Raw genomic sequence first — 25,522 nt, 5'->3', positions numbered from 1 at the left:
ATTTAATTTACACTTTTCTGGTTTCTTAGGGTTCCAAAGGACAAATCACTCCACCGGAATTATCCGACTTAAAAAATGTTAAATACTAAGCACAAGGAGACCTATCATAATAAACATGATTACCACTCATTCCTATTTAAGTAAAGCAGAATTCATAATTGAGTTTTGTTATTGTTGTTGTGGCAAAGGTCATACTTCTTAGGACACATTTTATATGTGTGAATATGAATAATATAAATAAAATGAAGAATGAAATTATAAGTAAATGACGCAGATTCTATGAGGCAGCCTTATGGCCTAATCCCCTGGTTTTACTTCTGAACTCTTTTGAGTTTTACTGCTGAGCCATTTCTATCTGTCATTCCAAAATCCCTAAGTAATACCCAGAGATATATTTCTATGACTCGAACTTTTTTTTAAAAAATCAGTATTTATCAAGTTATTCTACAAATTAGACTTGTGCTGATATTAGTATTAACTCATTTTCTCTTTGTAGACTTGGATTTTCAGTCAATTTTTTTGTAAGTTAAAAGCAGATTCACCAGAAAAGGATTTCAATGGGCTTCTCAATTATCCTTCTAAAAGACAGATGCAAAAATTGCTCTACACTCTTCTTTTTCTTGGAATATTTTTCCTAACAGCTCCCAATTGTTTGGAGTATTTTAAGACATGAATTAATGTTCACATAGTTAACTTAGATTATCTTCCATCTAAGTTGAAGGTTTTAACGATGCCAAATTATCTCGCCACCTTTTCTCTCCCTTGATTCCATTAACTTTAGGATTTCAAAGCAATCTAATTTTGGATAAATTGCTTTCCTGTGTTTTGGCTGCTAGCTTTTGACAAACGTGTTTTAAGTTTCACTCAAAGGCTAATTTTTTAAAAAAAAAAAAAATTTAAACACTGAATGCTTTACAAATTATGCTAGCAAGATGTCTTCTTATTTCTCAAGTTTTAGTTACTCAGAAATTATAATTTTCCAAAGCTAAAAAAAGCTTGAAAACTTGATACTGAGCTAAATATCATTGACTAGATTAAATTGTTAAGAAGTTATTACTAAGAAAACTTGTTTTGAGTTATTTTCTAGCTGATGCATTAAGATACCGACATGTCTAATTATATTTTGTTTATTGATGAAATGACCAATCTTTAGAAACATTCACATACACACACACATACACACACACATTTAGGTGAGAAAGAGGAATGATTGGATTTCTTTTTTTCTTCTTTTTTTTCTAATTATAGTCATTTAAAGTACAAAATAAACTGTCAATTAATAAACATTTATTAAGCACTATAACATGGTATTATACATTGTGATGGAAAAAAAAAGAAAACATGACATTTGCTTACCATAACCATCTAAGAGAAATAGACTTGTCCTCTCCCAACTAAAACAATGTCTCACGAATGAAATGTAAGGAGTAATAATAACAACAGCTTCTAAACTTGAACCCTCTCTACTGGACTGACTCTGGACCAAAAGCTCTACATAAATCACCTCACTGATGCTCACTACAGTAATAAGAATATTGTTCTTCCTCTCCTACAGATGAGAAAACAGAGTCTCAGCGTTCAGGTAGTTTGCCCAAGGACAAACAGCCAGTGCTCTGCTACAGTTTACATCTACGTCTGATGTCAAAGCCTATGTTTTTATATTTTTTGTTAATGTTACATTTCGGAATATTTTTAATGTAGGTTTTCATAGATGAGAGACAACACTTTTAGGGACAACTTCACAGAGAAGCTGGTGTTTGTGTTGAGATATGAAAGGCAGACATAGAATTAATGATGGTAGGCATTGATCCTGGGGAGTCTATTTTAGGAAGCTGGAAATATACAAACCAAAGCATGAGGTTAGAAGTGTAGAGATGTTTGGGGACCAACAGCTAGTCCAGTTTAGTTAGAGTGCAGTGGCCTGGAAAACCTGAATGGGACAAAAGGAAACACGACGGGTAGTTTTTAATATGTGATGTATGTTCATTTATTAGGAATTTGAGAAATTAGAGGTAGGACATAAGTACTTAATAAAAATGGAGCCCTACATAACTGGAGTTTTATGAAATCTCAAATTATCATCTGAGGCCAATTATGTTTTTAATGTTCTTTGTTTTTCTTCTCAAGTGAACAGTCATTACTGTAGGGAGAGATCTCCGAAGTAATTTGTATTCTTTAGTAAGAGAATATGAAATTTTAAAATGCTTTAGTAAATCAATTAATTCTTAATTGTGCGATGTTTTAGAATATTAAAAATATATTTAACATACCTAGAAATATTGTACCAAATTGATGGATTGTTTTTGTAGTCTCATTACTTATAATTCTTCAGAAAGAATTTGTTCATTTCCACTTAATACCATGCTTTGTTACCTGCTTTAAAAGGTCTACATATATACGAGGGAATGGTATTTTATTCATGGCAAGATTGAGGTCAATTCTTGTTGATTGCATGGACTCTTGAATATTCAGATCCATTTGGAACTATTTGATTGTTTGTTTTACCCTTACAAAAACATGTTTTTTTTTTTTTTAAAGGGTCAACATTGCGAGCTTTGGTATAGGAATTGCAAATACACAAATGATTTTGTATATATTATTTTCTCATTGGTGATTGGTGATTATTAATTAAAACTTTATCAATTCTAGAAATTCTTTTGTTCCTAAAATTAAAAAAAAAATAGTTTTAATTTGGGGAGCACTTTTCCCCTCCTCTTTTCCCATTTTGAATTAGTTAGAAATTATTTTGTAAAGATAAAACTTATTTGCCATTGAATCAGGAACAGATTTTAGATCAAACTTGTTTGATCATTAAAAAAAACAACATAAACAAACTCAAACATGCATGAAAGCTTCTAATGGAATTCGAATATAAATGTAATTTACTAGTGCCAGAGAGCAAAATTTGTATGATTTGCATGGCAAGTGCAGGGTTAACATACAAAGAAAAACGCAGAGAAACCGCTTTTCAGAGAAGCAGAGATGCGAGCATGAAGCATTTCACTGAGCCTCTCAGAAATGGGAGTTGATCAAGCAATTAATATAGTTAAAAACACAAAAGTGTACTTGGATCTTAATCTACCAAAGGAAAGTGATCCAAACCGAACACGTAAAATTGATTGACTAAGATGACTTTCCAGTGAGGTGGAAAAGTCTCATAAAAATCCAGAAATGGAATACAAGGAACAAGGTCATCTGGTTCATCGTGTCTGTCGGCACTGAATTATTTGATAGTGATTAAGCTCAGTTCAGTTGACCAAGGAGGTAGTTCATTTGTACTAATGAATCTGTACTGAAACTCTAGCTACGGCAATAAACTTTCTTTCTTTCTTTTTTTTTTTTCTTTTCTTGTCTTCAATCCCACTTCCTACTCGCCCCAGCCAACTGTGTGAACATTTTCTTTTTTAAGAGCGTTAGTGTCAGTACTGGAATGGGAAGACCACTGAATGAGTAGTTGCAGAAGGCCAGAGTTCTTGCCTTTTACGAGCTTGTTATTGAAAATACAAAATAGCAGGGTATTTTGTGGTTCTAATGAAATTAGAATTTTACCTTCATACTTCATCCTGACTGATGCTAGACTGTATATAAATAACTGGATTACAGAGTAGATGACCCTTGTGCAGGACGAGACTCAAAGAAGATGGACTTATGATCACGTGACAGGCATTTGACAATTCAACAAATGTTTCGGAGTGAAGGACCTGCCTTGTTCCCCTCGTGCCTGGGCCGTGGCACACACTTGCACACGGGCATATTCAAAGGCACTAGGTTAGGTGATCTAGGAGAAAGCAAACGGTAAGAAAAATATTCTTTTTTATTTTTCCCCATCCTTGGTTCTCCAGCTGAATCACTGTAAAATTAGACTGACAAAAGACAGATTCATAAGGGAAAAATAGTTTATTGATGCGTGCGTTGCACATCTCATGGGAGAAACCTCACGAAGACTGACTCAAAGGGGTGGTTGGAATCTTGGATGATGAACAAAGCAAAGGGTTTTAGGGTTCCCAGGGAGGCAAACTGTAGAAAGGTAACTACCTTGGGGAAAGGAATGGAGCAAGGTTTGTTTGTGCGGGTCCATCTCAACGGCAACTTTTTTTTCTTCTCCCCATGGCTGTAAAACTGCCCCCGGAGATGAGTTTTATGGCGGTCTCCACTTTTCAGAAGTTTCTGCTCTTAGTTAGATAGGGAATCTCCAGGAAGGGGTTATTCTGCATCTATTGATTTTCATTTGCCAGCAGCTCAAAATAATCCTTATGCCAAAAGGGCATATCTGGGATGGCATATTCTGGTCCCCTAGAAGAGGGAAGTGACAATATGGGTAAATCCTAGACACTTAAAGTCCAGGAGGAACAATGTTCTGAGTTCGGATGGGGTTTGAGGCCTGTGATGTATCTAATACAAAGTGAACCAAACATGGGTGTTTGTGGGAGATTCGAGGAGCCTGGTGGGAAAATAGCCACCTTCACAGGCTCTGTCATCTGAGCGCTCAGCATGTGTGCATTTACAAAAGCAGCACTGCATCCCGACAGAACGAAGTCCAGCTGGGTGGGACAGGAGTGACAAAGTGCCCGCGTAGCCCTGCACTTCTTGGTTTCAGGGCCAGGCACGGGGCTGCACCTCTCTTTGGAGGAACTGAGCTCCTGAGGACAGAAAAAGCCTCGTTGATGTTTGACAGCTGGGTGTTCTGAATGCCTGGCCTCTCCCTCATCAGACCCACTTGAGCAAGAAACAAATCATATTTCGGAAGGTCAGTTAGGTGACTGAATGAGCTGCTAGGACTGAGCAGAGAGCGGCCGTGAGCCTGGGGGAGGCTACGTACTGTCATGGCTGCAGCAGGATGTGGACTGAGCAGAAACTGAGTGTGAGGCTTAGAATGATCTGAAGACCATGTATAATCAGCTCCTGCTGCTACTGGCTGCCCCTAGAGGTGACAGGACACCGACTTGTATGAGTAGGAGTCTCGCTGAAACCCTGAAACGCAGCTGGTCTCTTAGGACATATGACCTCTACAGTGCCACAGGGCACCCACTTAGGACGGCCCCACATAGCTTAATGCTCTCCTGTTACTGTTCCAATTCTTCATAATTTTATCTTTGAACTTGTGTTTTATAAGTGAAGCCCACTGGGACAATGCAGCTCGTGCATGAGCAGGGGACTCACAGAGTAATATGCACGTCTGCCTTTGACACAGAGCATCCACAACGTTCCATGAGCACAGAATTCCAGCAGACCCGTGGTGGGTGGGAGTTGGAGGAGATTCAACGTGAGTACATTCAGCCTGTTATGCCTATGAGTATTTAAGTGTCAGAATGCTGACAGTTCTGAAGAGATCGGAGCTTGCTTCAAACATGGAGAGAAGGTGATGGTGGTTTCTAAGAAACACGAACCACCCAGGAACTCTGTCGTATTCTTCTTACATGTGTTAATTCCTTATGTTAGCCAACTACATGTGGTAACAGAAGAACAAGGAAACCCATAGTCCCCTTCCCTTTCCATCCTTCCTTCCTCATCAGCAAGGTGAGGGTAGAGTTTTGTAGAATATGCGTATATATCAAAAAAGTGAAATAAAAACGGTTGATTTTGTTTTGTGCAGAATTTCTCCTTTCCTGGTAAGAACAAAATACATATGTAATACGATTTTTGTAATTTAAGCGATTTCACACACTATTTAAATGCTCTTATATTTACATTTAAAACTGGTAATGCACACTATGAAGATAAACAGTACATGGTAATGATTTAAAATTTTAATTTTTCTTTACTTAGAAAAACATTAAATAACAAAAAAAAATTGTCATGACAAGTTGAGAGACAGATCATGGAAAACAGAGAAAACTATATATTTTAGGAACTTAAATGGCACTTCCCCCACCCTCACCCCCGTCTTTGAACAAGGAGCCCCACATTTTCATTTCGCATTGTCTTGAAAATCCCATAGCCACCCTTGTCAGGAAGACACACTAAGAAAACACCTACTTATTCCTTTATGGTGTGATAAAATATATGATAAAATATATGATTACATAAAGGTTCTCAACAGAATGAATTCATTAGGATTCTTTCCTCCCAACCAATAATACCACCTTCTAAGAGTAGGTATTTACAGCAGATGTGGGAGAAGAGGGGCTAAAGTTCAAGTCCCGCTCCTTGAGTTCCCGTTAATTTTCCTGAGCCTTTCCCAGATTATTTTGTTTCTCTTAAACTTACAAATGTTGCTCCGAATACCTTTAGATATTGATATTAAATAGGAAAGTTTAGCTATTTCAGACGTAATGTGCAAATAGTCATCGTTTCTCCTAACAGCATCCACTATTTTTATTGGTACCCGATGGTTAAACGCATCACTGGGAAGCCGGACCTCGGGGAAGATGGCCGTGAGGGTTTCCTACACTGTTTAGCTGCTAGCTCGATTCAGGCCTCTGTCCACAGCGACTGTCTTCAATCTTCTCACCAGTTTTTTGTCTTTCAAGAAGTAATCTGTGCCTTTAGATATGCATATATTAATTTCACGGCCGGTTTTTTTCCCTAGTTCCTGAATTTCTCTATATAGGCATCTTTTGAACGTTCTTAGTCTCTTGCTCTGACATTTCTGTGGGCATTCAGTGTTTTCTGACACCGCCCTCCCTCAATGTTTTAGCATCTCCAAGCATAGTTGCCACAAGTTGAATGAATGCTTCCAAACCGAAGATTAGATTCTCTTTATTTTTTCTTGTAATGGGACATTGATCAGTGAGGATGCCATCCATCTTGATGAAATATCATGTGGGGTTTTTTTCCCATTTGTTGTTTCCTGTCTACACTGGAACTGATTTTATAACGATCAGAGTTTTGTTCTCCTAATAGTTGCAAAGATCGACAGAGATAGACAAGATCTTAAAGACCCTTTTGCTCTTTCTATAGATGACATTTCGTAGAAATAATGACTATGTCATGCCTCTGTGGTCTAAGTAGGAGTCTGTGAGATTTCTGTAAAGGGCCATAAATATTTCAGGCTCCTTCACAGGCCACACAGCTTGTATCACAACTAAACAACTACTCAGCTCTGTGGTAGCAGTGTGAAAACAGCTGTAGGCGATATGCAGATGAATGGATGTGGCTGTGTTCCAAAACAACTTATATATTTATTTTACAAAAATGGTCGACAGGCTGGATTTGCCATACTAGCCATAGTTTTCTGATCCCTGGTCTAATATCATAGAGAAATTCTAGAAGAATTTTATATCTTGGAAAATTGCTCTCAGTCTTCTTTACTTGACTCTCTTCCTCTCTCTCTACTCGCCTTACAAGTATGTTTCCAACATTTCCATTCTCAGCTCTGTGGATTTTGTATTCCAAATACCCTCCCTGGTCGAGGTCACCTAAATGTATGGCCTCAATGACACCCCATATGCTTAGATCTCTCTCACAAGGACCAGAACCTTGCATAGAATTCTCTAACTGAAGGTCAGCATATTTATTTCCTAGAGGCAGCCCAAGCTGTTCACCTTCAAAATATCACATTGTCTTTCTCCATATTGAACAACTTCTCTAGCTGGTGTGTAGTATCATCCAGTAGTCAGACTGAAATGTGTCTTCCTTCATCCTCTTTTCCCTTACCATCTTTTACCTAGTTCTCTGCCTTTTGCATCGTTACCCTACCCTGCCACTCCTCACAATCATTACAGCTGCCCAAATGCCCTTTTAGAAACTCTTTTCTGATCATGTGTCCTAAAAGCTTTTTAGTGGACACTTATATAAGCCATCCAGAATGACATATAAGCCATTATGACATTGCCTTTGCTTGGGGCACATGCATAGAAAAAAAAGACAGACAGATATTGTATGATAGGACACTTATGAGCATCCAAGTTCTGAATCATGACCACCACTCTCTGAGAGCTTCCCAGGGAGAAATACATGAATAGAGATCAGTATAATACAAAAGCACATTTTACACTAGCAGGGACTCTGGCCCCAACACTAATGTGGTAATTGGAGAACTGGGCTGGATGGTAGGGAGCCAGGGAGGACCCTGTTGCCCCGGTTAGGTGGGCTGAACTCCCTTTCCCAAATCTCTTCTATCTTCTGCTTACATTTCTGCAAGGGTTAAGGGGCACTGAGAGGAGAGGGATGGGGTGGTCAAGGGGAGCATTTCTTTACAAAAGAAATGTGCCCTGTGTCCATCAAGACCTCCAGTCTGGTGAGAAGGGAGGCAATGGAGAGGCAGAGAGCCAAGCCTCCTGCCAAAGATAAGTAGCCCCAAGACCCTTTGCACTCTAGCTACGTGTAAAGAAGCATATGCCAAGTGCTGGAAGGGAGCGAGCAACGGAAGGGCATGGCAGAAGAAAGATGGCGAGCCCTCTCCCAAGCGGGTGTAGCAATGCAGTTCTTGCTTTACATGGCCCCTATGGCCCAGATCAGGAAATCCTCCAGCACCTGGCACTAAGACCCCCAAACTTTTCTGCAAACGTTTCTAATTCATTTGCTCCTTTGAAGTGGGTAGGTTGTGATGGGAGTGGAAGCCATGAGTATTCTTTAAGCAGCCTGTCTCTCTACCATTGCTGCTCAACACTCTCCTAAATATACCTTTTGTTCAGGCCACAAAGAGCACCTTATAGTCCTCCTGCCTCCTCCACACCCTTCTGCCTCCTGCCACAAGGCTGAGTATGGTGTTCCAGCTGTTGGAAATCTTTCAACCATGGTCAATGATTAACACATCATTCCTATCCAGCTCAATGGCCTTCCCCTCTGTAGACCCTTCCTTGGAGTATCTAAATGGAACTGTCCACACCTGCATTGTTTTATAATTGGGTCTAAGGCAGCATCTTTAATTATGCTTAGTTTATTCTGATTACTTTATGTCTATTTTCCCTAGTAAACTGTGACTCCTGGATGACAGGAATTTTGTCTTATGTAAATTTCTACCCCAAGGATACAGTAAAATCTGGCACATTGTATATCCTTAACAAAATTTTTGAATGAGTAAATGAATGAATAAATGAAATACTACAATTGATTAGAAAGACTTGGGTTAGGAATTTTTTAAATTTAATTTTAGAGTTCAACTGTGTCATTTTCTTTATAATGATGTAAAAGACTAATAATTTATATGAAAAGACACATTTATTCTTTTAAATTATTAGCCAAAACACATTTCGCTACATAAATTTTAGGAAAAATAGAAGAGCAGAAAGAAGAATGTGGCCAAGATTTTAATAACATGACAGTTTTCTTAGACACATTATTCATCTCATGCATCTTTCTTTTCATACAGCACCTTTAAAGTTTTGTGGCTTCTTCAATGTATTATATGTTGAGAAAAATGCTATGCTAATATGGAAAAATGCTTTGCTTATGCTGTGCTTAAACACTTTAGTCAGGATGCTGTGACCTTTACTTTCTTGATAATCAGATGGTGGCATCACTAACCCATCACCACTCTGTCGAGATTATTTGTCATTATTTATCATGATGCTTTCGATCTTTAATATTTTTCTCATATCTGTATCTCTCTGTCCAATGTCATCTACCATGCTAGGGACCTTAACTTTTCTGTAGATTTACTTATATTCTTTACTGTTATCCCCAGTCTGCAAATCTGTGATGTTTATAGACAAATAATAAACAGTAAGATAATGGCCCTTTGTTTTCTTTTTGTTTTAATTTTCTAAATTATTTATATAATGTAAAATTGATGTTTTGTAAAATTTGAATTTATAAAAATCTAATGACATTGTATTTTGTATCATAATTTTATACTCCTTGAAAGTTTTTTAGGTTATGTAAATAGAGCTAACTCTTCTTCAATTATTACCTGTGGAATTTACTAATTATTTGTTTACATAATTATTGTTTACATGCTATATTTTTACAAATAGAAACTGAAAATATTTAAATTATGTAGAATTATACATATTGCTTTAAGATTATCAGCCTTTACTTTTTGATTAGTCTTCCAGTATGAAAGGTTATAGATAATTTGTTTCTATGAAGACTTTTTGGGTTGTATTTCTCATAGGCCTTTATTTCTTTGAAAGTATACATAAATGTAATAAGAGAAAACCCAATACGAATTATCGACTGTTTTCAGGAGCTAAATTTCATGACCATTTCTAAGAGTAAGTTCAGTTTCTTTATTGTCATGTAGCTTTTCATAATCTATATTTAAAAATCTGTAAATGAACAGATTAAACTAAATTATATTCTTCATAATCGTTATTAAACTATAAGGATAGTACATGGTATTTTCTGGGAGATGTTTCTCTGTGTTTACTTAATTATTCTATCTCCAAAAATGTATTTTTACTGAATACCAAAATATTTTTAAAGTTGTTGAAATAAATTTTATAAGTTATATTAAATGAGTAAATCTTTCTACATGTAAATCATATCATTTTACATGCTTTTCCAATAATTAACTTATTCATTTACTTATTTATTCAAAATCTTATCAAGTACTTATTGTACCTAATTCAAACAGGCAATAAAATGATTAAGTTAACACTCTAGAATCAAGTTCAAATACTCAGTTCTCCACTTCCTAGGTAGGTGTCTGTAAAACGAAGATAAATTATTCCCAGCAGTCATAGTCACTCCTTCCTAGAATTATTGTGAAGGTCGACCAAAAAACACATGTAAAATGTGTTTTTTAGTGCAAACACAGAGTGAGTGCCCAGAGTGTTACCACCCATTATCAATGCTGCTGGCTGCTAGATGCGATGTGATGTACATTTATTTCTCTTTCCTCTCCTCTCAGCTATAATTCCAGAAATCAGCATATTTTTTTCTATTAAAGTTCAATAGTAAGCCTATTATCTAGAGGCCTTAAAATTGCCACTGTTTGGGAAGTATTCAATTTCCCAAAGGCAACAGAGTCCGTTTCCTATTTGACTAGATGGTAGCCAATATTCTGGCTGCATTAAGTGGCATGGATATAAAGACCATCTATCCTGTAGCCCCATGATGGGTGGATGAATTGCTAGCATACCATCTGGGGGCTTTCCTCAGGTATCTATATCAGTACGCGACTTTAAGCATGATAGGAACACCTACAAGGTCAAGGTTCTTGGTCTTGAAGGGCAGACATTTCTGCTGCTCACATCCAAGCAATTCACACATTCAAGCTAATGACTTAAGAACACACATGCCTCTCCTGCAGGTTTCACACATGCCTCTCCCACAGGCTTAACCAAGCACCCCAAGCCTGGGCAGCTATTTAGAGAAAGACTATGTTTCAGGAAGACATATTCTGTGCTACAAAAACACGCTGGTCAAATGCAATTTAGAGATACTTTACACAGATAAGTATTATTGGAGCATAGATAAGCCTCATTTCTTTATTAAGCCCTAATCATGCTTTATATAAATTCTAAAAATAATGGTTAATCCTTTGGGGAAAAAAAAAGTCTATTCGGAGTTTAGCTATATATACTATATATTATCATAAATTTCAGGTAGATTAATGACTTAATTGTGAAAAAAAGTTCAAAAATTTCAAGTAATTCAAGAGCTAGAAAAAAATTACTTTCAGATAGTTTTCTGACCTTTGGATGGAGAAAGGTTTTCTAAACTCAGAAACAATGGAAGAGATCCCAAAGGAAAATATGGCCAGATATGAATAACTATAATATGTTCTTTTTTAACTTCAATATTTTGAAAAAATTTAGAATTAGAAGAAAAATTAGAAAAGTATTTGCTCAAAAAAGACAGGAAAAGTTTACTATACCTAATTTATAAAGCACCTTTACAAACATATAATAAAATTATTTTATTTTAAATTATAAATGGATTGTTCTAAACCAAAGCTAAAGAGTGTCAATATTATTTATTTTCAAAATCAGGCTGTTCAAAATCCTTAGAGAGCTATCAAACTAAATAAATGTGTACATTTGGGCTTTTTATTTTTTTAAATGGGATAATATCATTACCTGCTTCATAGACTTTTTGTGAGGATTGAATTAAATAATGCATGCAAAGTATAGCACCCTTCTAGTAAGAAGAGGATTAAAAGTTTTCTGTTTCCTGTGACTCCAGAGTATGTATAATTTTAGACTTCTAAACAGGGAGTCTGGACTAAGCCAACTGTATCCTAAATAGAAAGAGCCACAGCAGTTTGAAAACACCAGGTGTGAATCAATGCGTGAATGCGTTTTACCTGAGGATTTCGCTCGGATCGTCACTAATTGAAACACAAGTGATTCAATGCCCCAAGAAGCATTCCATGCCAGGAATGAAGAGCGAGGCAACCCCACCTCCCATCTGCATGGCGACCACAGTGGCTTGTCAGCCATTCCAGAGGAGAAAGAAGCAGTATGGAAAGGAATCCCCAAGCCTGATTGAAAGTGTGCCAGGGTATCTCCAGGGATCTCGAAGACATGAGATTTTCAGAAAATTCCTTGAAAAATTGGCTTTTAAACCAATTTGTTCAAAACTTAAACATGTATTTAGTAATGTTAGGTGAGTCTAAGAAGGCAAAAAAAGGCAAACAAAATACTGGACCCACTATGTGAATTAAAAATGGAATCACTGGCTGGGTCATAGTGGTGCCAACGCAAAGATTTTTTTTTTCCCCCTAATATATTCATTATATTTCTCTACATTTCCATTTTAATTATCATGAAGAAAAGGTAGCAACCCTTTTGCCATATGCTGTAATTTATACTTGCTCTAGCGAGATAAGTAATACCACTCCGAATATATCATAAACAAAATATTTATTAGGAAAGCCTCATTAGCATGCATTCATTCCGATAATAAGGTTTAGGAATTTAAATTAATATCGGTGTTATTTGAGAACATGGCTATTAACATTTAATAATATTTAGCATTTATATAGCCCTTTGTGTTTCCAAAGTACTTCAGTCATCAATTAATTAAACCTCAAATTATCATTGTGAGTAGTTTCAGCTCAGGGTTTCTTCAGTTATAGAATTGTATTCATCAGTATTTTAACTTTTCCAGCGAGGAGTTCTCAATGATGGCTATTTACTCGAAGGTTCTTTCATGCCCGGTGAGCTTGCCAGCATACCCAGGCAGGAATCTCTCAGCTGCGATCCGTCAGTGATACTCTACTTGTTAGCTGTCGAGACTGGAGATGGCCAACTAGCAGGAGAGCAGAGGTCCTTTTAAATCTGGAAATGTCTTGATTCTTGCCCTCCTGCTGTCGTCCCCAGTCCCCCACCCCTGCGGATCACACACTGACACGATCAGGTGACCGCAAAAAACAAACCCCACAGGGGATCACTTCCTGGATTATATAAATGCCTAACCACTGTGCTATGTACCACTGGACACTAATATTGAATGTCAACTGTAATGGAAAAAAAATTTTTAATTTAAAAAAATTAAAAAATTTAAATAAAAAAACAAGCTCCATACTTAATATTTATCCATCTAAGACGGTGTCACAAGAATGCCCTTTGATTCAAAATGAAATAGCTTGAACCAGGAAACATCCCCCACGGGGGGGGGCCGCGGGTGTGTTCATGCTACAATAACTAATAGTTTCCTATGACCTATGTACGATAAAAATTCCAATTCTTCAGGTATGATGTTTAAACCGTCTACAATGTCACGTTTGCCTTCCCACTCCTGCACAACCCCCGCTTCAAACGTCCTCTCCCAACCACAGAACACGGTACCATTTCAGTCTGACGTCATTACGATGAGCATGCGCAGGTCCATGCGGCCAGGTACTAACAATGCAGACCCGAGGGGCGGTCTGGCTGCTCTTGGAGAGATGGTGCCCGAGAAGGTTCGTTGGTCAGTGTTGGCTCCCTGCTGGAAGCACAATGGCCAATCAAGCTGCCCCGTGTCAAAACCCAGATGAACCATTCGCCGCTGCATCATTGGCTTCCTGACGCACCCTGGCACCTCCTCAGCAGAGGATGCTGTCTGTCATTCGCTTGCCTTTTTGCTCCTTCACTGTAGCCTTGGTGTCTTTGCCCTATGTAGGGACTACTCGGCTTTGCTAAGGGTCTCAAGGCTGGTCTTTGCTTCATACCTTGGAAGCCAGTCCCCAAGGGTGTCCATTGCTGAGGGTCTAGAGCAGAGAGCTCTATTGCCTTTCTCCAAAGGCTAATTTTATCAAAGCTGAGCTGAGAAAACTCTGGAAACATTCACATGCTGGTAGAAAAAAAAAAAAGCATAAATTTATTATCAGCAGGGAAAGAGAAAATTATTACCATCCATTAGAGCTGTGAAAAAGACAGGAAAAGAGTTTGGTGCGCTCACCCTGTGGGTCTTAGCTCTGCTTTCTCTTGCTGTTACTTGGATCCGCTGGCCAGTTTTTAAATACAACCTGATTCACTGAGGTGTCGGGATGCTGGTCTACATCTTCAGTGAGCTCACCAAGTTGGAAGCAAAACAAACGTAACGAACTTTACTTAAATAATAAAATGTGCTCAGGTTTATATGGTCACATAAATCTGGAACATGCTACAAAAATAGCCTTGGGGACCGGATTTTCTAGGCTGTAGAGATGGCTTATTTTCCATGCGGTTTCGGTACCCTTTTACTAATTTAAAACTACCCTTGAGATCTTCCATAAATATGAGAGAGAGAAAGAGAAAGAGAGAGAGAGAGAGAGAGGGAGAGAGAGTGTGTGTGTGTGTGTGTGTGAGTCCTGATGCCCTGACACACAGAGCCTTTGAACTTGATAGGCAGTCACAAAATGCTTTTTTAACAAGAATTGAATTGCAAAGAAAAAGTCAGGCTTTTGTTTGTTTGTTTTTCATGCCTGCTACTGAGAAATGGCACTGAACCCCAACAATTTTAATCTATGGATAGGATTCGTAGCATGGAAATTTTTTTTTCAAAAAAATTTTGTATGTGATCCAATATAAATATGGTTTCTGGTCAGAAATAGGATGGATGGATTCTAGTCAGGGATTTACCAAAATGTAGGAAAACTAGACAGGATTTTATTTTTTAATAAAAGAACTTGTCCACAAACTTCCTGATAAGAATCTCCCAATTAGAAAAGTTCTACGTACATATGTGCTATGCTTTTCTGTGCTCATACATGAAAGGATCAATCTTATATGTGTGAGTAAAACCTTACACCTTACAAAATGTGGAAAATTAGATTATAAAATGTCCCACCTATGAACCAGATGATCTCTCTGTTTCAATGATTCCACGTGTGAGGCCCAGTGATTATTGCAACTAACTCAGTCAACGGGCAGCAAAACTATAGCTCATATATCTATATTTGTGTGTACGAAATATATCAAACATATAAAAGTATATATGCACATATATGAAATAGATATATAATCGAATACATATAAAATTTTAAAATTGGAATTACAGATAAAATATTTAGTCTTTTTTTTTATTTGGAGTTTTTATGGGATTTTTTTTCTCTAGAACAGGATAAAATAATGCATTGTATTTTAAAGAATCAATTAAATTTGACATTAAAACAAGTTATTCCCAGTCTCTGCCTTGTGTAGGGCACTGGGTTGAATGCTGAGGAGCCAAAAGCAAAAACAAAAATGTCTGTCCTGGATTTGAGGAACTCACAGACTTGCAGGAGGGCCAGATGTGCGGAAGACTAGCAGTGTGATGCGCTCTGTAATAACGGTGAGGAGAACGCCGCAGGAGCCATTTATCCTTCCTAATGAGATTTAAAATAAGACGAGCAGAGCTAAAGGCTAACTGTTGCTCCGGCTAGGCAGAAAACGGCAGGCCGCTTTGCAAGAATTACAGTACAGAAATAAGAAAAGTTACGGTGTTCAAGGAGACGGATGCATGCTTGCATTGGGATAGAAAGAAAATTGAGTGGCGGGAGTGGTAAAATCAAAAGCCAGACAAATGGCATCAATAAGTAAAGCAAGTCTTGTGGGGACTGAGGCAAGCTGGAGAGGTGTGTCTTGTCTGTCTAGAGACGCTGGTACCTGCACGGCTGTGACAAACAGGTGGATGCCATCTGACATGTCAGCTCAGACTTGACAGAAATGGGGCTTTCAAAAAAAAAAAGAAGAAAAAATGGAAATCTGATTTTTTAAATATAGAATCTATTAATTTCTAATTTTCGAGAACTGATTTAAAATTTTAAGACTATGTAATAGTAAAACAAATGGCATTTGTGGGCTAAATCTGACCTGCAGATGACCAGGGCCAGAATCTTCTCACGCAGACGACAAGCCTGAGAAGGTGGGTTGGGAACAAGTTGTCAAAGGGAAAAATAAACTCATAAATATGTTTTGCTTTTGCAGGTGATGAAGATGTTCATTATCTTGTTCGTGGTGATGGTTTCACCACCTGTCTCTATTTCAGAAATTACTGTACGCTTTAAATGTATGTACTTTATCAACTGTATTTGATAGAGCTATTCTTAAAAGTGACAGAAAAAGATATATGTCTTCCAATATAGAAAATAATAAAATTAACGTAAATATGTTTCCGAATTGCAAAGGCTTTCCAGCATCACTTGCACAGCACACTTGATTCAAGACAGCTCGAGGTTAAAGAACACCAGGTGACGGACTGAATGAAGCCTTTTACTGGTGAGCATCTGGGACCCGCTCATCCTGAGAGCAACTTGGAACGAAAAGAATGGAGAGAGTGGAAGACACAAACCCCGATTTTTGCGTTTCTTTAGTCTCTAGTTTCTTATTCATTAAGAAGTAAGAGAATCATACAATGCAGGAAAAGAAAGACAAAACATAGGTAGAGGAAACTCGGAAGGTAGATGGAAGACCTGGGTAGTTTCCTCGTCCTGTGCTGTGTCTACGGAATTTGTTTGGTGCTACTTTCCTCCACAGACCTCTTGAAGCCTTTGTTTTGGACCCATCACAAAGGGTGTAAAACCGTAACGGGAATAAAGAACAACTCTTACCCTGAAGCCGAGGTTATCGTTAACCGGCTCGCTCTCCACGTTGGTACACATTCAGCAGCGATGTGCCTGCGTGAGACAGGACGAGGGGCCAGGGCTGGTGTATGGTGATCAAATCTTCCAATGAGCTTATTTTCTTATTTCATAAGCTAACTTAATTAGCTAATTAATTAGCACAGTATTTTTCATTTGATTACATATAATACATACATGCTCTCTCAAGAAATATATGCAAGCAAAAGATAGAGAAAGCTTATAACTGATCTCTCGTATGTGAGGCCTCTTCAGGGATTGATATCATCTCTTCTTTCAAGTGAAGTTAAATTTCATAAGAGAAGGAATTATGCATTTTCCTATATACAATGGATTTTTTCTTTCCTTTTTCTTGAGTGAAAAGGTAATGATAGAAAATAGAAAGTGAGGTTCAGAATTATATTAAACCCTTGTAATTTGTGAGCTGTTAAGTTAGTGATGAAATTGTACCTAGTATAAATTCTCAGCACAATGGATGTAGTTCTGCTCAATGACTCACATTAACATTATTAAGAACTGTGCTGCTTAATTCTGCAAATCGCATGACAAATTATCTACACTGGTGTTAAACCATGGGAAAAGATAGCAAATAGGAGGAGACTGGTTAGGTCAAATGATAGGTAATAAAGCATATCAAAGTTAAACTGAAAGAAAGGTTACTAGGAAGTGAATAGTGGTCAGACAATTGCATTTATAGATGTAGGATAGATAGGCTGAAAGCTCAGACTGTGCGTGACTCAGGCAGAACTGTTTGACCCTGAATCTTCCATTGACTCACTTGACAATCTTGGAACAGGCATCGATTTTTCTGAGTCACATCTCATGACATGAAGTGAGCATAGTGCTTGGTACTTAATAAACATACAGTAGAAGATAGTTGATGTTATTACAGATTCACCAAAAAAGATTCTTAAATATCATCTCATCCTACCAACCCATTTTACAGAATAGACTATTGAGACTGGAGATGTACTGTTACTTGCCTGAGCTCACACAACTCATTAGAAAAAGACCTAGATGGAACGGGAGACCATAAACTCTTCTCCCTATTTGTATTTTATTGTATAGACAATACCTGTCGTTAAAATTTTAGCTTTATTGAAGTATAATTGTTATACAGCAATCCATAATGATTTAAAGCTTACAATTTGACAAACTTTGGCGCATATATACGTGCCCATGACATGATCACCACAATCAAGATAATGAACATATCTTTCACTCCAACATTTTCTTCCTCATCCCGTGTAATCCATTTCCATCTTCCTTTATTGCCTATGAATGACTGGTCCACCTTCTGTCATCGTAGATTATCTTTTATTTTCTAGGATTTTACATAAATTGAATCAAATAGTATATACCTATATAGTACACTGTCCTTTCTTGTCTGATTTCTTTCCCTTAAAAAATTATTTGAGATTTATTCACATTTTTTATATTTCACTCAATTTTATTCCTGAGCAGCATTCCTTTCATACCACAATTTGTTCATCCATTTACCTGTTGATAGATATTTTAGTTGTTTCAAGCTTGTGGCTATTGAAAATAAATCTGCTATGAACAATTGTGTACAAGTCTTTGTGGGGGATATGTTTTTATTTTTCTTGGGTAAACACCAAGCATAGATGAGCTGTGTCTTATGGTCGGTGGGTGTTTAGCTTTTGAAGAAACTGCCAACCCGTTTTCCTCAGTGATTTTTCTTTCCACATTCCTGCCCGCAGTGTCTGAGAGTTCCAATTGTTCCACACGTCTGCAGACACGTGGAATAGTCAGTGTATTAATTTTCTATTGCAGCGTGACAAATTTCCAGAAACTTAGTGGCTTAAAATAACTACAGTTATTAGCTCAGTCTTGTAGGCCAGAAGTCAAGGCCCATGTGTTGGGATTCAAGTCTCAGATTCTCACAAGGTTGAAATTAAAACGTCATCTAGCTTGCATTCTGATCTGGAGGTCAAGTTCCTCTTCTAAGCCCACAGGGTGTGGCAGAATTGCTTGGTTTCCTGATGTTGTAGAAGAGGTAGGCTTGAGGTCCCCATGTCCTGGCTGGCTGTCAGCCATGGGCTGCTCTTAACTCCTACCAGCTGCTTGTGTTCCCTGACATGTGACTACATTCCTTTCTTGCTTCTGATCTCTCTAACTTCCCCATACTGACCTCTAGATTCAAATTTAAAGGGCTCATGTGACTAGGTCAGGCTCCTTTAGATAATCTCCTTATCATGAGGTCAACTGACTTGGGAACTTACATCCATGGAAGTCCTTCCACCACAGGAATAACATTTCATCTTAGTCAAAGGGAAGAAGTTATACTCAGGCATTATACAAGGTCAAGGACGACTAGGGGTCATCTTAAAATTCTGCCTATCACAGTATTTTTAATTTTATTGTAGTCACATTTTAGGGTGATTTTTGATTTGCATTCCCCACATGACTAATGAGATTAAGCATCTTTTCATCTTTTTACTTATAATATGATTATCTCCTTAGGTAAAGTATCTGTTCAAAACTTTACCTATTTTTTTTTAGTTCTGTTGTCTTATTATTTATTTTAAAAAGTTCTTTATATATTATAAATGCAAATCTTTTGTCATATGTATGTTTGCATACATTTTTCTCCCAGTCTTTGGCTTGCTTTTCATTTCTACAACAGTGTCTTTAAAAAACAAAACTTTTTAATTTTGATAAAGCCTTATTTGTTAATGTTTTGTTCTTTTATAGTTTGTAGGGGTTTGTGTCATGTATAAGATATCTTTGCCAAAACCAAAGTCATTAATTTTCTTCTTTTTTTTTTTTTTTGGCACAAGTTTTATAGTTTTAGGTGTAACAGTTAGGTCTAAGATCTATTTTGAATTAATTTCCGTATGTGATATAAGGAAAGGATCAAAGTTCATAATTTGCATATGGATACCTAATTATTTTAGAGCCATTTATTGAAAAGATACTCTTTCCTTATTGAATTGCTTTGCCACTTGTTTTGAAAATCAATTGTTCATATCTGTGTAGATTGACATCTGACTATATTCTGTTCCTCTGATCCATGCAAATAGCATTATGCCAATACAGCATTGTCTTAATTACTGGTTGCTTTATAAGTCTTGAAATCAGGTGATGTCAGTTCTTTACTTTGCTTTTCTTTTTCGGAACAATTCTGGTTCTTCTAAATATTTTTTATTTACGTGTAAATTTTAGAATCAGCATGCGAATTCCTGTAGAAAGCATGCTGGGATCTTGATTGAAATTGTGATAAATCTATGGATCGATTTGGGTAAAACTGGCATCCTAAGACTATTGAGTGTTCTGACTAATGAATATGCTATATCTTTCTATTTATTTTGGCCTTTTATTTTTCACCATGAAATTTTGAGGTTTTTAGTGTGCATGTTTTGCAAGTCCCTTATCAATTTATTTTCTATTTTTGATGGTATTGTTTTTTAATTTCAATTTTTTTGTTTATGGATAGTAAATAAAAATTCAACTTATTTTTTTACTTTCTGATATGAATATTTTTAATTTCTTTTTCTTTTCTGTTGCACTGGCTAAGACCAGCAATGCACGATGGACTAGAAATGGTAAGAATAGACATTATTAACTAATTCCCAGTCTCATGAGGAAAGAAACCAGGCTTTCAATTTTAAGTGTAATATAGTTGTAGACTTTGCCTAGATGCCTTTTTCAGATCAAGGAAATTCCCCTCCTTTGTGTTTGTTGAGAGTTTTTTTTTTAATTATAAATAAGTGTTGGATTTCGTCAAATGTTTTTTCTACATCTATTGTAATCGTGTGATTTTATCTTCTTTCAACTCTTGATATGGTGAATTATATTGTGTTAGTCTGTTAATATAATGAATTACATATTAAATCAACCCTGAATATCTGAGATAACCTCTATGTGGTTATGATATATTATCCTTTTATATATATTGTTGCAATTTATTCATTAACATCTTGTTAAAATATATGTCTATGTTCATAGGGGATAGAGAGGTCACTGATTTAAATTTTTTCTTCATTTCTAATATAAGCATTTAGTGTTATAAAATTCCTTTAAGCACTGAATAACTGCATCCCCCATAATTTTTAATGTAATATTTCAATTTTCACTCAATTCAAAATATATCATAATTTCCTTGACTCATGAGTTATTTAGAAGTAGGTAATTTATTTTCCAATATTTGAGAAATTTCCAGATATATTTCTGTTACTGGTTTCTAATTTAATTCTATTTTGATCAGAAAAGATACTTTTAATAATTTCAATACTTTACAATTTGGAGGGAGTTTTTTATGGCTCTGATATGTCCTATCTCAGTGAATGTCCTATGTGCAATTGATAATAGTGTACGTTCTACTATTGGTTGTTATAAGGTTCTATAAATGTCAGGTCCAATTGTTTCCCAATATTGTTAAAATCTTCAATATTATTGGTTTATCTGCCCACTTAGCCAATTAATTATTGAGAAAAAGATGCTGAAATCTTTGGCTATGATTGCTGATTCGTCTACTTCTTTTTTCAGTTCTATCAGTTTTCCTTTAGGAAGCTGTGTTGCTAGCTAAATAATGAATCACCTCTTAATGAATCAATCTCTTTATCACCATGAAATGATCTTCTTTGTCTTTGGTAGTATTCTTTACTCTGAAATTTACTTCGCCTAATTTTAATGTAGCTACTTCAACTTTTTTTTGGTAAATATTAATATCATAATAACAATTTTCATGCATTTACTTTTAACTTATTTGTTAAATTAAAACAGGTATTTTATAGGCAAGCTTTTAAAAATCCAATCTGATAATGTCTACCTTCTTATTGAGTTGTTTAAAGCATATACCTTGAATATGAGTACTAATTTGTGTGTGTATCAATCTACTGTTCTGCTATAGTTTTAATTTATTCTATCTATTCTTTGTTCCCTTTTTTTCTTTTTTCTGCCTTCTTTCAAATTAATTATTTTTAATGATTTGATTTTATCACAATTATTAGCCGTTAATGCCAACCAATGAATTTTTTATCTCAGACATTTTATTTTCAATTCTAGAAATCCAATTCGTGTCCCTTTTTATCTTTATATTTCCCTTAACATGCCTATACTTTCCTCTATCTTTGTGAATGTATGGAGTACATTTACAATTTTTTTAAATCTCTTTGTCTACTGATCCTATCAGGTTTGTCTCTTCTGTGTCTTTTCTAAAAACTGAGTTTTATACTAATTACAGTTCTTTTTTCCCACCTGCTTCTAAACTTGCCTCCTAATTTCTGAATAGACATTATGAATTTATTCTGTTGGATACTAAATTCTTTTTTAATTCTTTGAGCTTTGTTTTGGGATGCAGTTTAGGTACCTAGAAAAAGAGCGATCCTTCTGAATCTTGTTTGCACACTTTGATAGGCCGGAGAACAACAGTCTTGGGTTGATTTGGCCTTACCACTGAGATAATATCCTCCTAAGTACTAAAACCAATACCTGTACATTCTGAGGTTTTCCCACTCTGGTTGTTGGGAACAAGAACAGTTTCTATCTTGGTGTGACTCTCCTTTCTCATGATTCTTTTCCTGACTTCAAGTAGTTTCCTCATGGCATGTGTTCACTAGCACTGAGCTGAAGACTCTGGAGGAATAGCCACTTCTTTGGAGATTACTCTCTGCCATTCTTTTATCTCTAGTCCTCGGCTTGCAAGGTCTACCCACCTTCTGCTCCTCAAATTTGCAACTTTATCTCTGTAACTGAGGGATACTGCCAGATTTGGTTTAGGTTCCTCTTTCTTATTTTGCAAAGTAGAAGCTCATTCTAAGCAGTCAGCTGAGACTGTGTTAATTTCACTTCATTTGTTTTCCTCCTCTCGAGAATTACTGTCTTGCCCTGCCTGTTTTCCAAAGACTGAAACCATTATATTATATATTTTGTCTAGTTTTTCAGTTATTTACAGTGGGAGGGAAAATTTAACCTCTATATATCCATCATGGCTGGAAGCAAAATTTTATGTGTTCATTTTTAATAAAAATAAAAATCGGTAATGCAGACAAGTAAAATAAAAAACGTTCACATGAAATTTTCTAACCTAGAAATGATCACCATTAATAACATTCCTTAATTTTTTATATATACATAGTTAATAAAACATTTCATAACTTGCCTTTTAGGTCAATAAAGATAGGTACGTTATCATCAGTTTTAATGATTACATAACAGTCTAGTGAATTGACGGAGTATTATCTATTTAACTCTGTCCCCTATTGCTGGACAGTTAGGTTTTTCTAATTTACTAACATTGTAAAAGATGCTGTGGTAAAACCCAGTAATTTCAAGCCTATAGTCTATTGCTTTTTGTCCTGACTCTAAGCCAACTCTAAGACACTAAAACTTTCTAGGCTACCATGTTTGTTCTGTGGTTTCACCTCATACATATTTTACTGGAATCCTTAACAAGGAGAAAGGTGAGAAGAAAGACAATTAACTTTGACAGATGACATTCAGACCTGAGATTGATAAAATGTGAAATTTTTGTCTTCAGTTCAGTGTGAACTCTCTTTGGGAAAATTGTGGTTTGTAAAGCCTTATTTCGAGGAAAATATACAGGAGACCTAGGCTGCCACTTTACTGGCTAAGTAACTAAAAATGCATGGTACCTGGGTAAGTTAGTTTGAGTTGGTGCTAGAGGCAATCTAAAATGAATACAGAAATTTTAAATCATGTATTATGGCTGAATAGGCTCAGGTGGGAGATTCACACTACAATTGAGTGGCAGTTACTTCAGCCCACTGAAATAACTTGATGACATAATCCATGTCCCAACAGATGGATATCCCTGAGTTTGGAACTGATAGTTGTATTTTATAGAGTTTCAGCAGAGAGTCCTAGATTATGAGATAATGAAAAATAAATAATACAGGTAGAAGTGCCATTAAGTTAGAGCTGAAATATGTTAATAGACAGTGAGGTGAATTTGTAATAGACTGGGTAACCTATATTAATGTATTTTACATTTGCAAAGCTTGAAAAGACAAATAGCTTGAAATATCTCCTGCAGCACATAAAAAAAAGTAGCCTAATGTTTATATACCAATCAAGAGAATTAATTCTCTATTTATTTTACTAAAAGATTATACCTACATGTCCAGACAGCATAAAGTGTGAAAAAGCTTTTCACTTTGCAGCTGGGATTGAATTTCACAAGTCTTAGGAAAATAAACAAGTTGAAGTCTGTTTTTTTCTAGTTCTCAGATCTTTTAGTTCTGAAAATTTAACCAGTTTTTCTTTGGATATTTAAAATTTCAATGATAGAGTAAGGAGGAGATAAACTCTTCTCCAAAAAAATAAAAATTTAATGGAGATTTATGACTGATTGGTATAGAAGTTTTTGGCTTTGATACTTGCCATGTTCAAAATTTGGATTAGAAAAATGAAAAGCATTCAAAAATAAAATTGGGAACAAAAGTTCATATCCTAGTTAATGATATTATAACTGTTATTGTTTATATTTGTTTTGGGGGGGTGGGAGAGAACATTTATTTATCTTTCCATTTTTCTGATTTCAAATCAAGGTCTTTTATGGTAATATAGAGTGAGGTTCATTTACTCATTTATTCATTCAGTCAAACATTTTTAAGCACAAAACTACAAATCTTGCCATGTACTTACCTTGGGATACAGTGAGCAGATACAGTAGAAAGAAAACAATTTAAAAAATGACTCACTTTAATGATTACAAATGAGGTAAGTTGTAGCAAAAAAAGTGAAGGTATCATTTTATAACTTGCTATTTTGTTTTTATTATTTCCCTAGACTATTTCGAAAGAAGATAGGACTGCCATCATTTTCTAAGATCTAAATAGCTCACTTACTGTTGAAATACTCCTGAGTGAGCTAACCAAAAGAGAATATTCTCTTCTTTGTGGGCTAAAATCATAGAACCAAGTTACACACAGAGCAGCTGACAAACTGTGACACATTTCATTTCATGTCAGCTTTTCAAACCTTGAAAACACATTTTTGAGAACTATTAATCATAATTAATTGTTTTCTGTCAAAAGCAGGAGGCCTTACTTAAATAGTAAGCCTTGACAATAAAAACTTTTAAATGATACAATTAACTAATTTTCTAATTATTCAACCTTCACATTTTATATTGACTGGCATTTGGGCTGTAACCTTGGTTTCATAAAGCAGCCAGGCATTTCCACATACTCCAGGCACTCACAGGGACTTCACATTTCTAAATATTTCTAAAAATTCTGTCACCTTAGCTTTAATCAAGGCTATGTATGGAACGTATTGCAGGTGTATGTTTACTCTGAAAATAGAGGGCAAAAGGGAGAAAGAGTGTTGATTATGATCCAGCAAATATTTCACTACATACTTAGAGAACTTCTACACATCAAGAACTGCTCTATGTGTGTCTACCTTTAAGCCACAGTGCCTTCCTTCAAAGAGTGTATGGTACAAGGTCAAAATAAATCCTTTACTGCAATGTGCTGTAATATAATTCAAGTTCTGTAAAAGTCCAAAAGAGGGAAATTACACTTGAACTGAGTCTTTAAAAAAAAAAATTAGTAAGAATTCACCAGTTACGGAAGGGTAGGGCATTCAAGTAATAGAGAACACAAAGCGGAAAATGTGAAAGACTGGCATATTTAAGGGAGCCGCGAGGTCCCATGTGGCTGAGGCATCTGCTGTCACAGG

The 25,522-nt window shown here is 36.1% G+C and overlaps 1 long non-coding RNA gene across 1 annotated transcript; it reads left to right on the top strand.

Moving 5' to 3' along the window:
- The first annotated feature begins 15,339 nt into the window (after window positions 1–15,339).
- LOC107514802 lies at window positions 15,340–17,862 on the top strand. Its single transcript, XR_001597878.2, has 2 exons — window positions 15,340–16,281; window positions 16,400–17,862. It is a non-coding gene; the product is annotated as an uncharacterized LOC107514802 (long non-coding RNA).
- The last annotated feature ends 7,660 nt before the right edge of the window (window positions 17,863–25,522 follow it).

The sequence above is a fragment of the Rousettus aegyptiacus genome, unplaced genomic scaffold, assembly GCF_014176215.1.
Source record: "Rousettus aegyptiacus isolate mRouAeg1 unplaced genomic scaffold, mRouAeg1.p scaffold_m13_p_1, whole genome shotgun sequence".
NCBI classification, from domain to species: domain Eukaryota; kingdom Metazoa; phylum Chordata; class Mammalia; order Chiroptera; family Pteropodidae; genus Rousettus; species Rousettus aegyptiacus.
The sequence above is the reverse complement of the archived record's forward strand: the minus strand, read 5'-3'. Positions and strand labels throughout refer to the sequence as shown.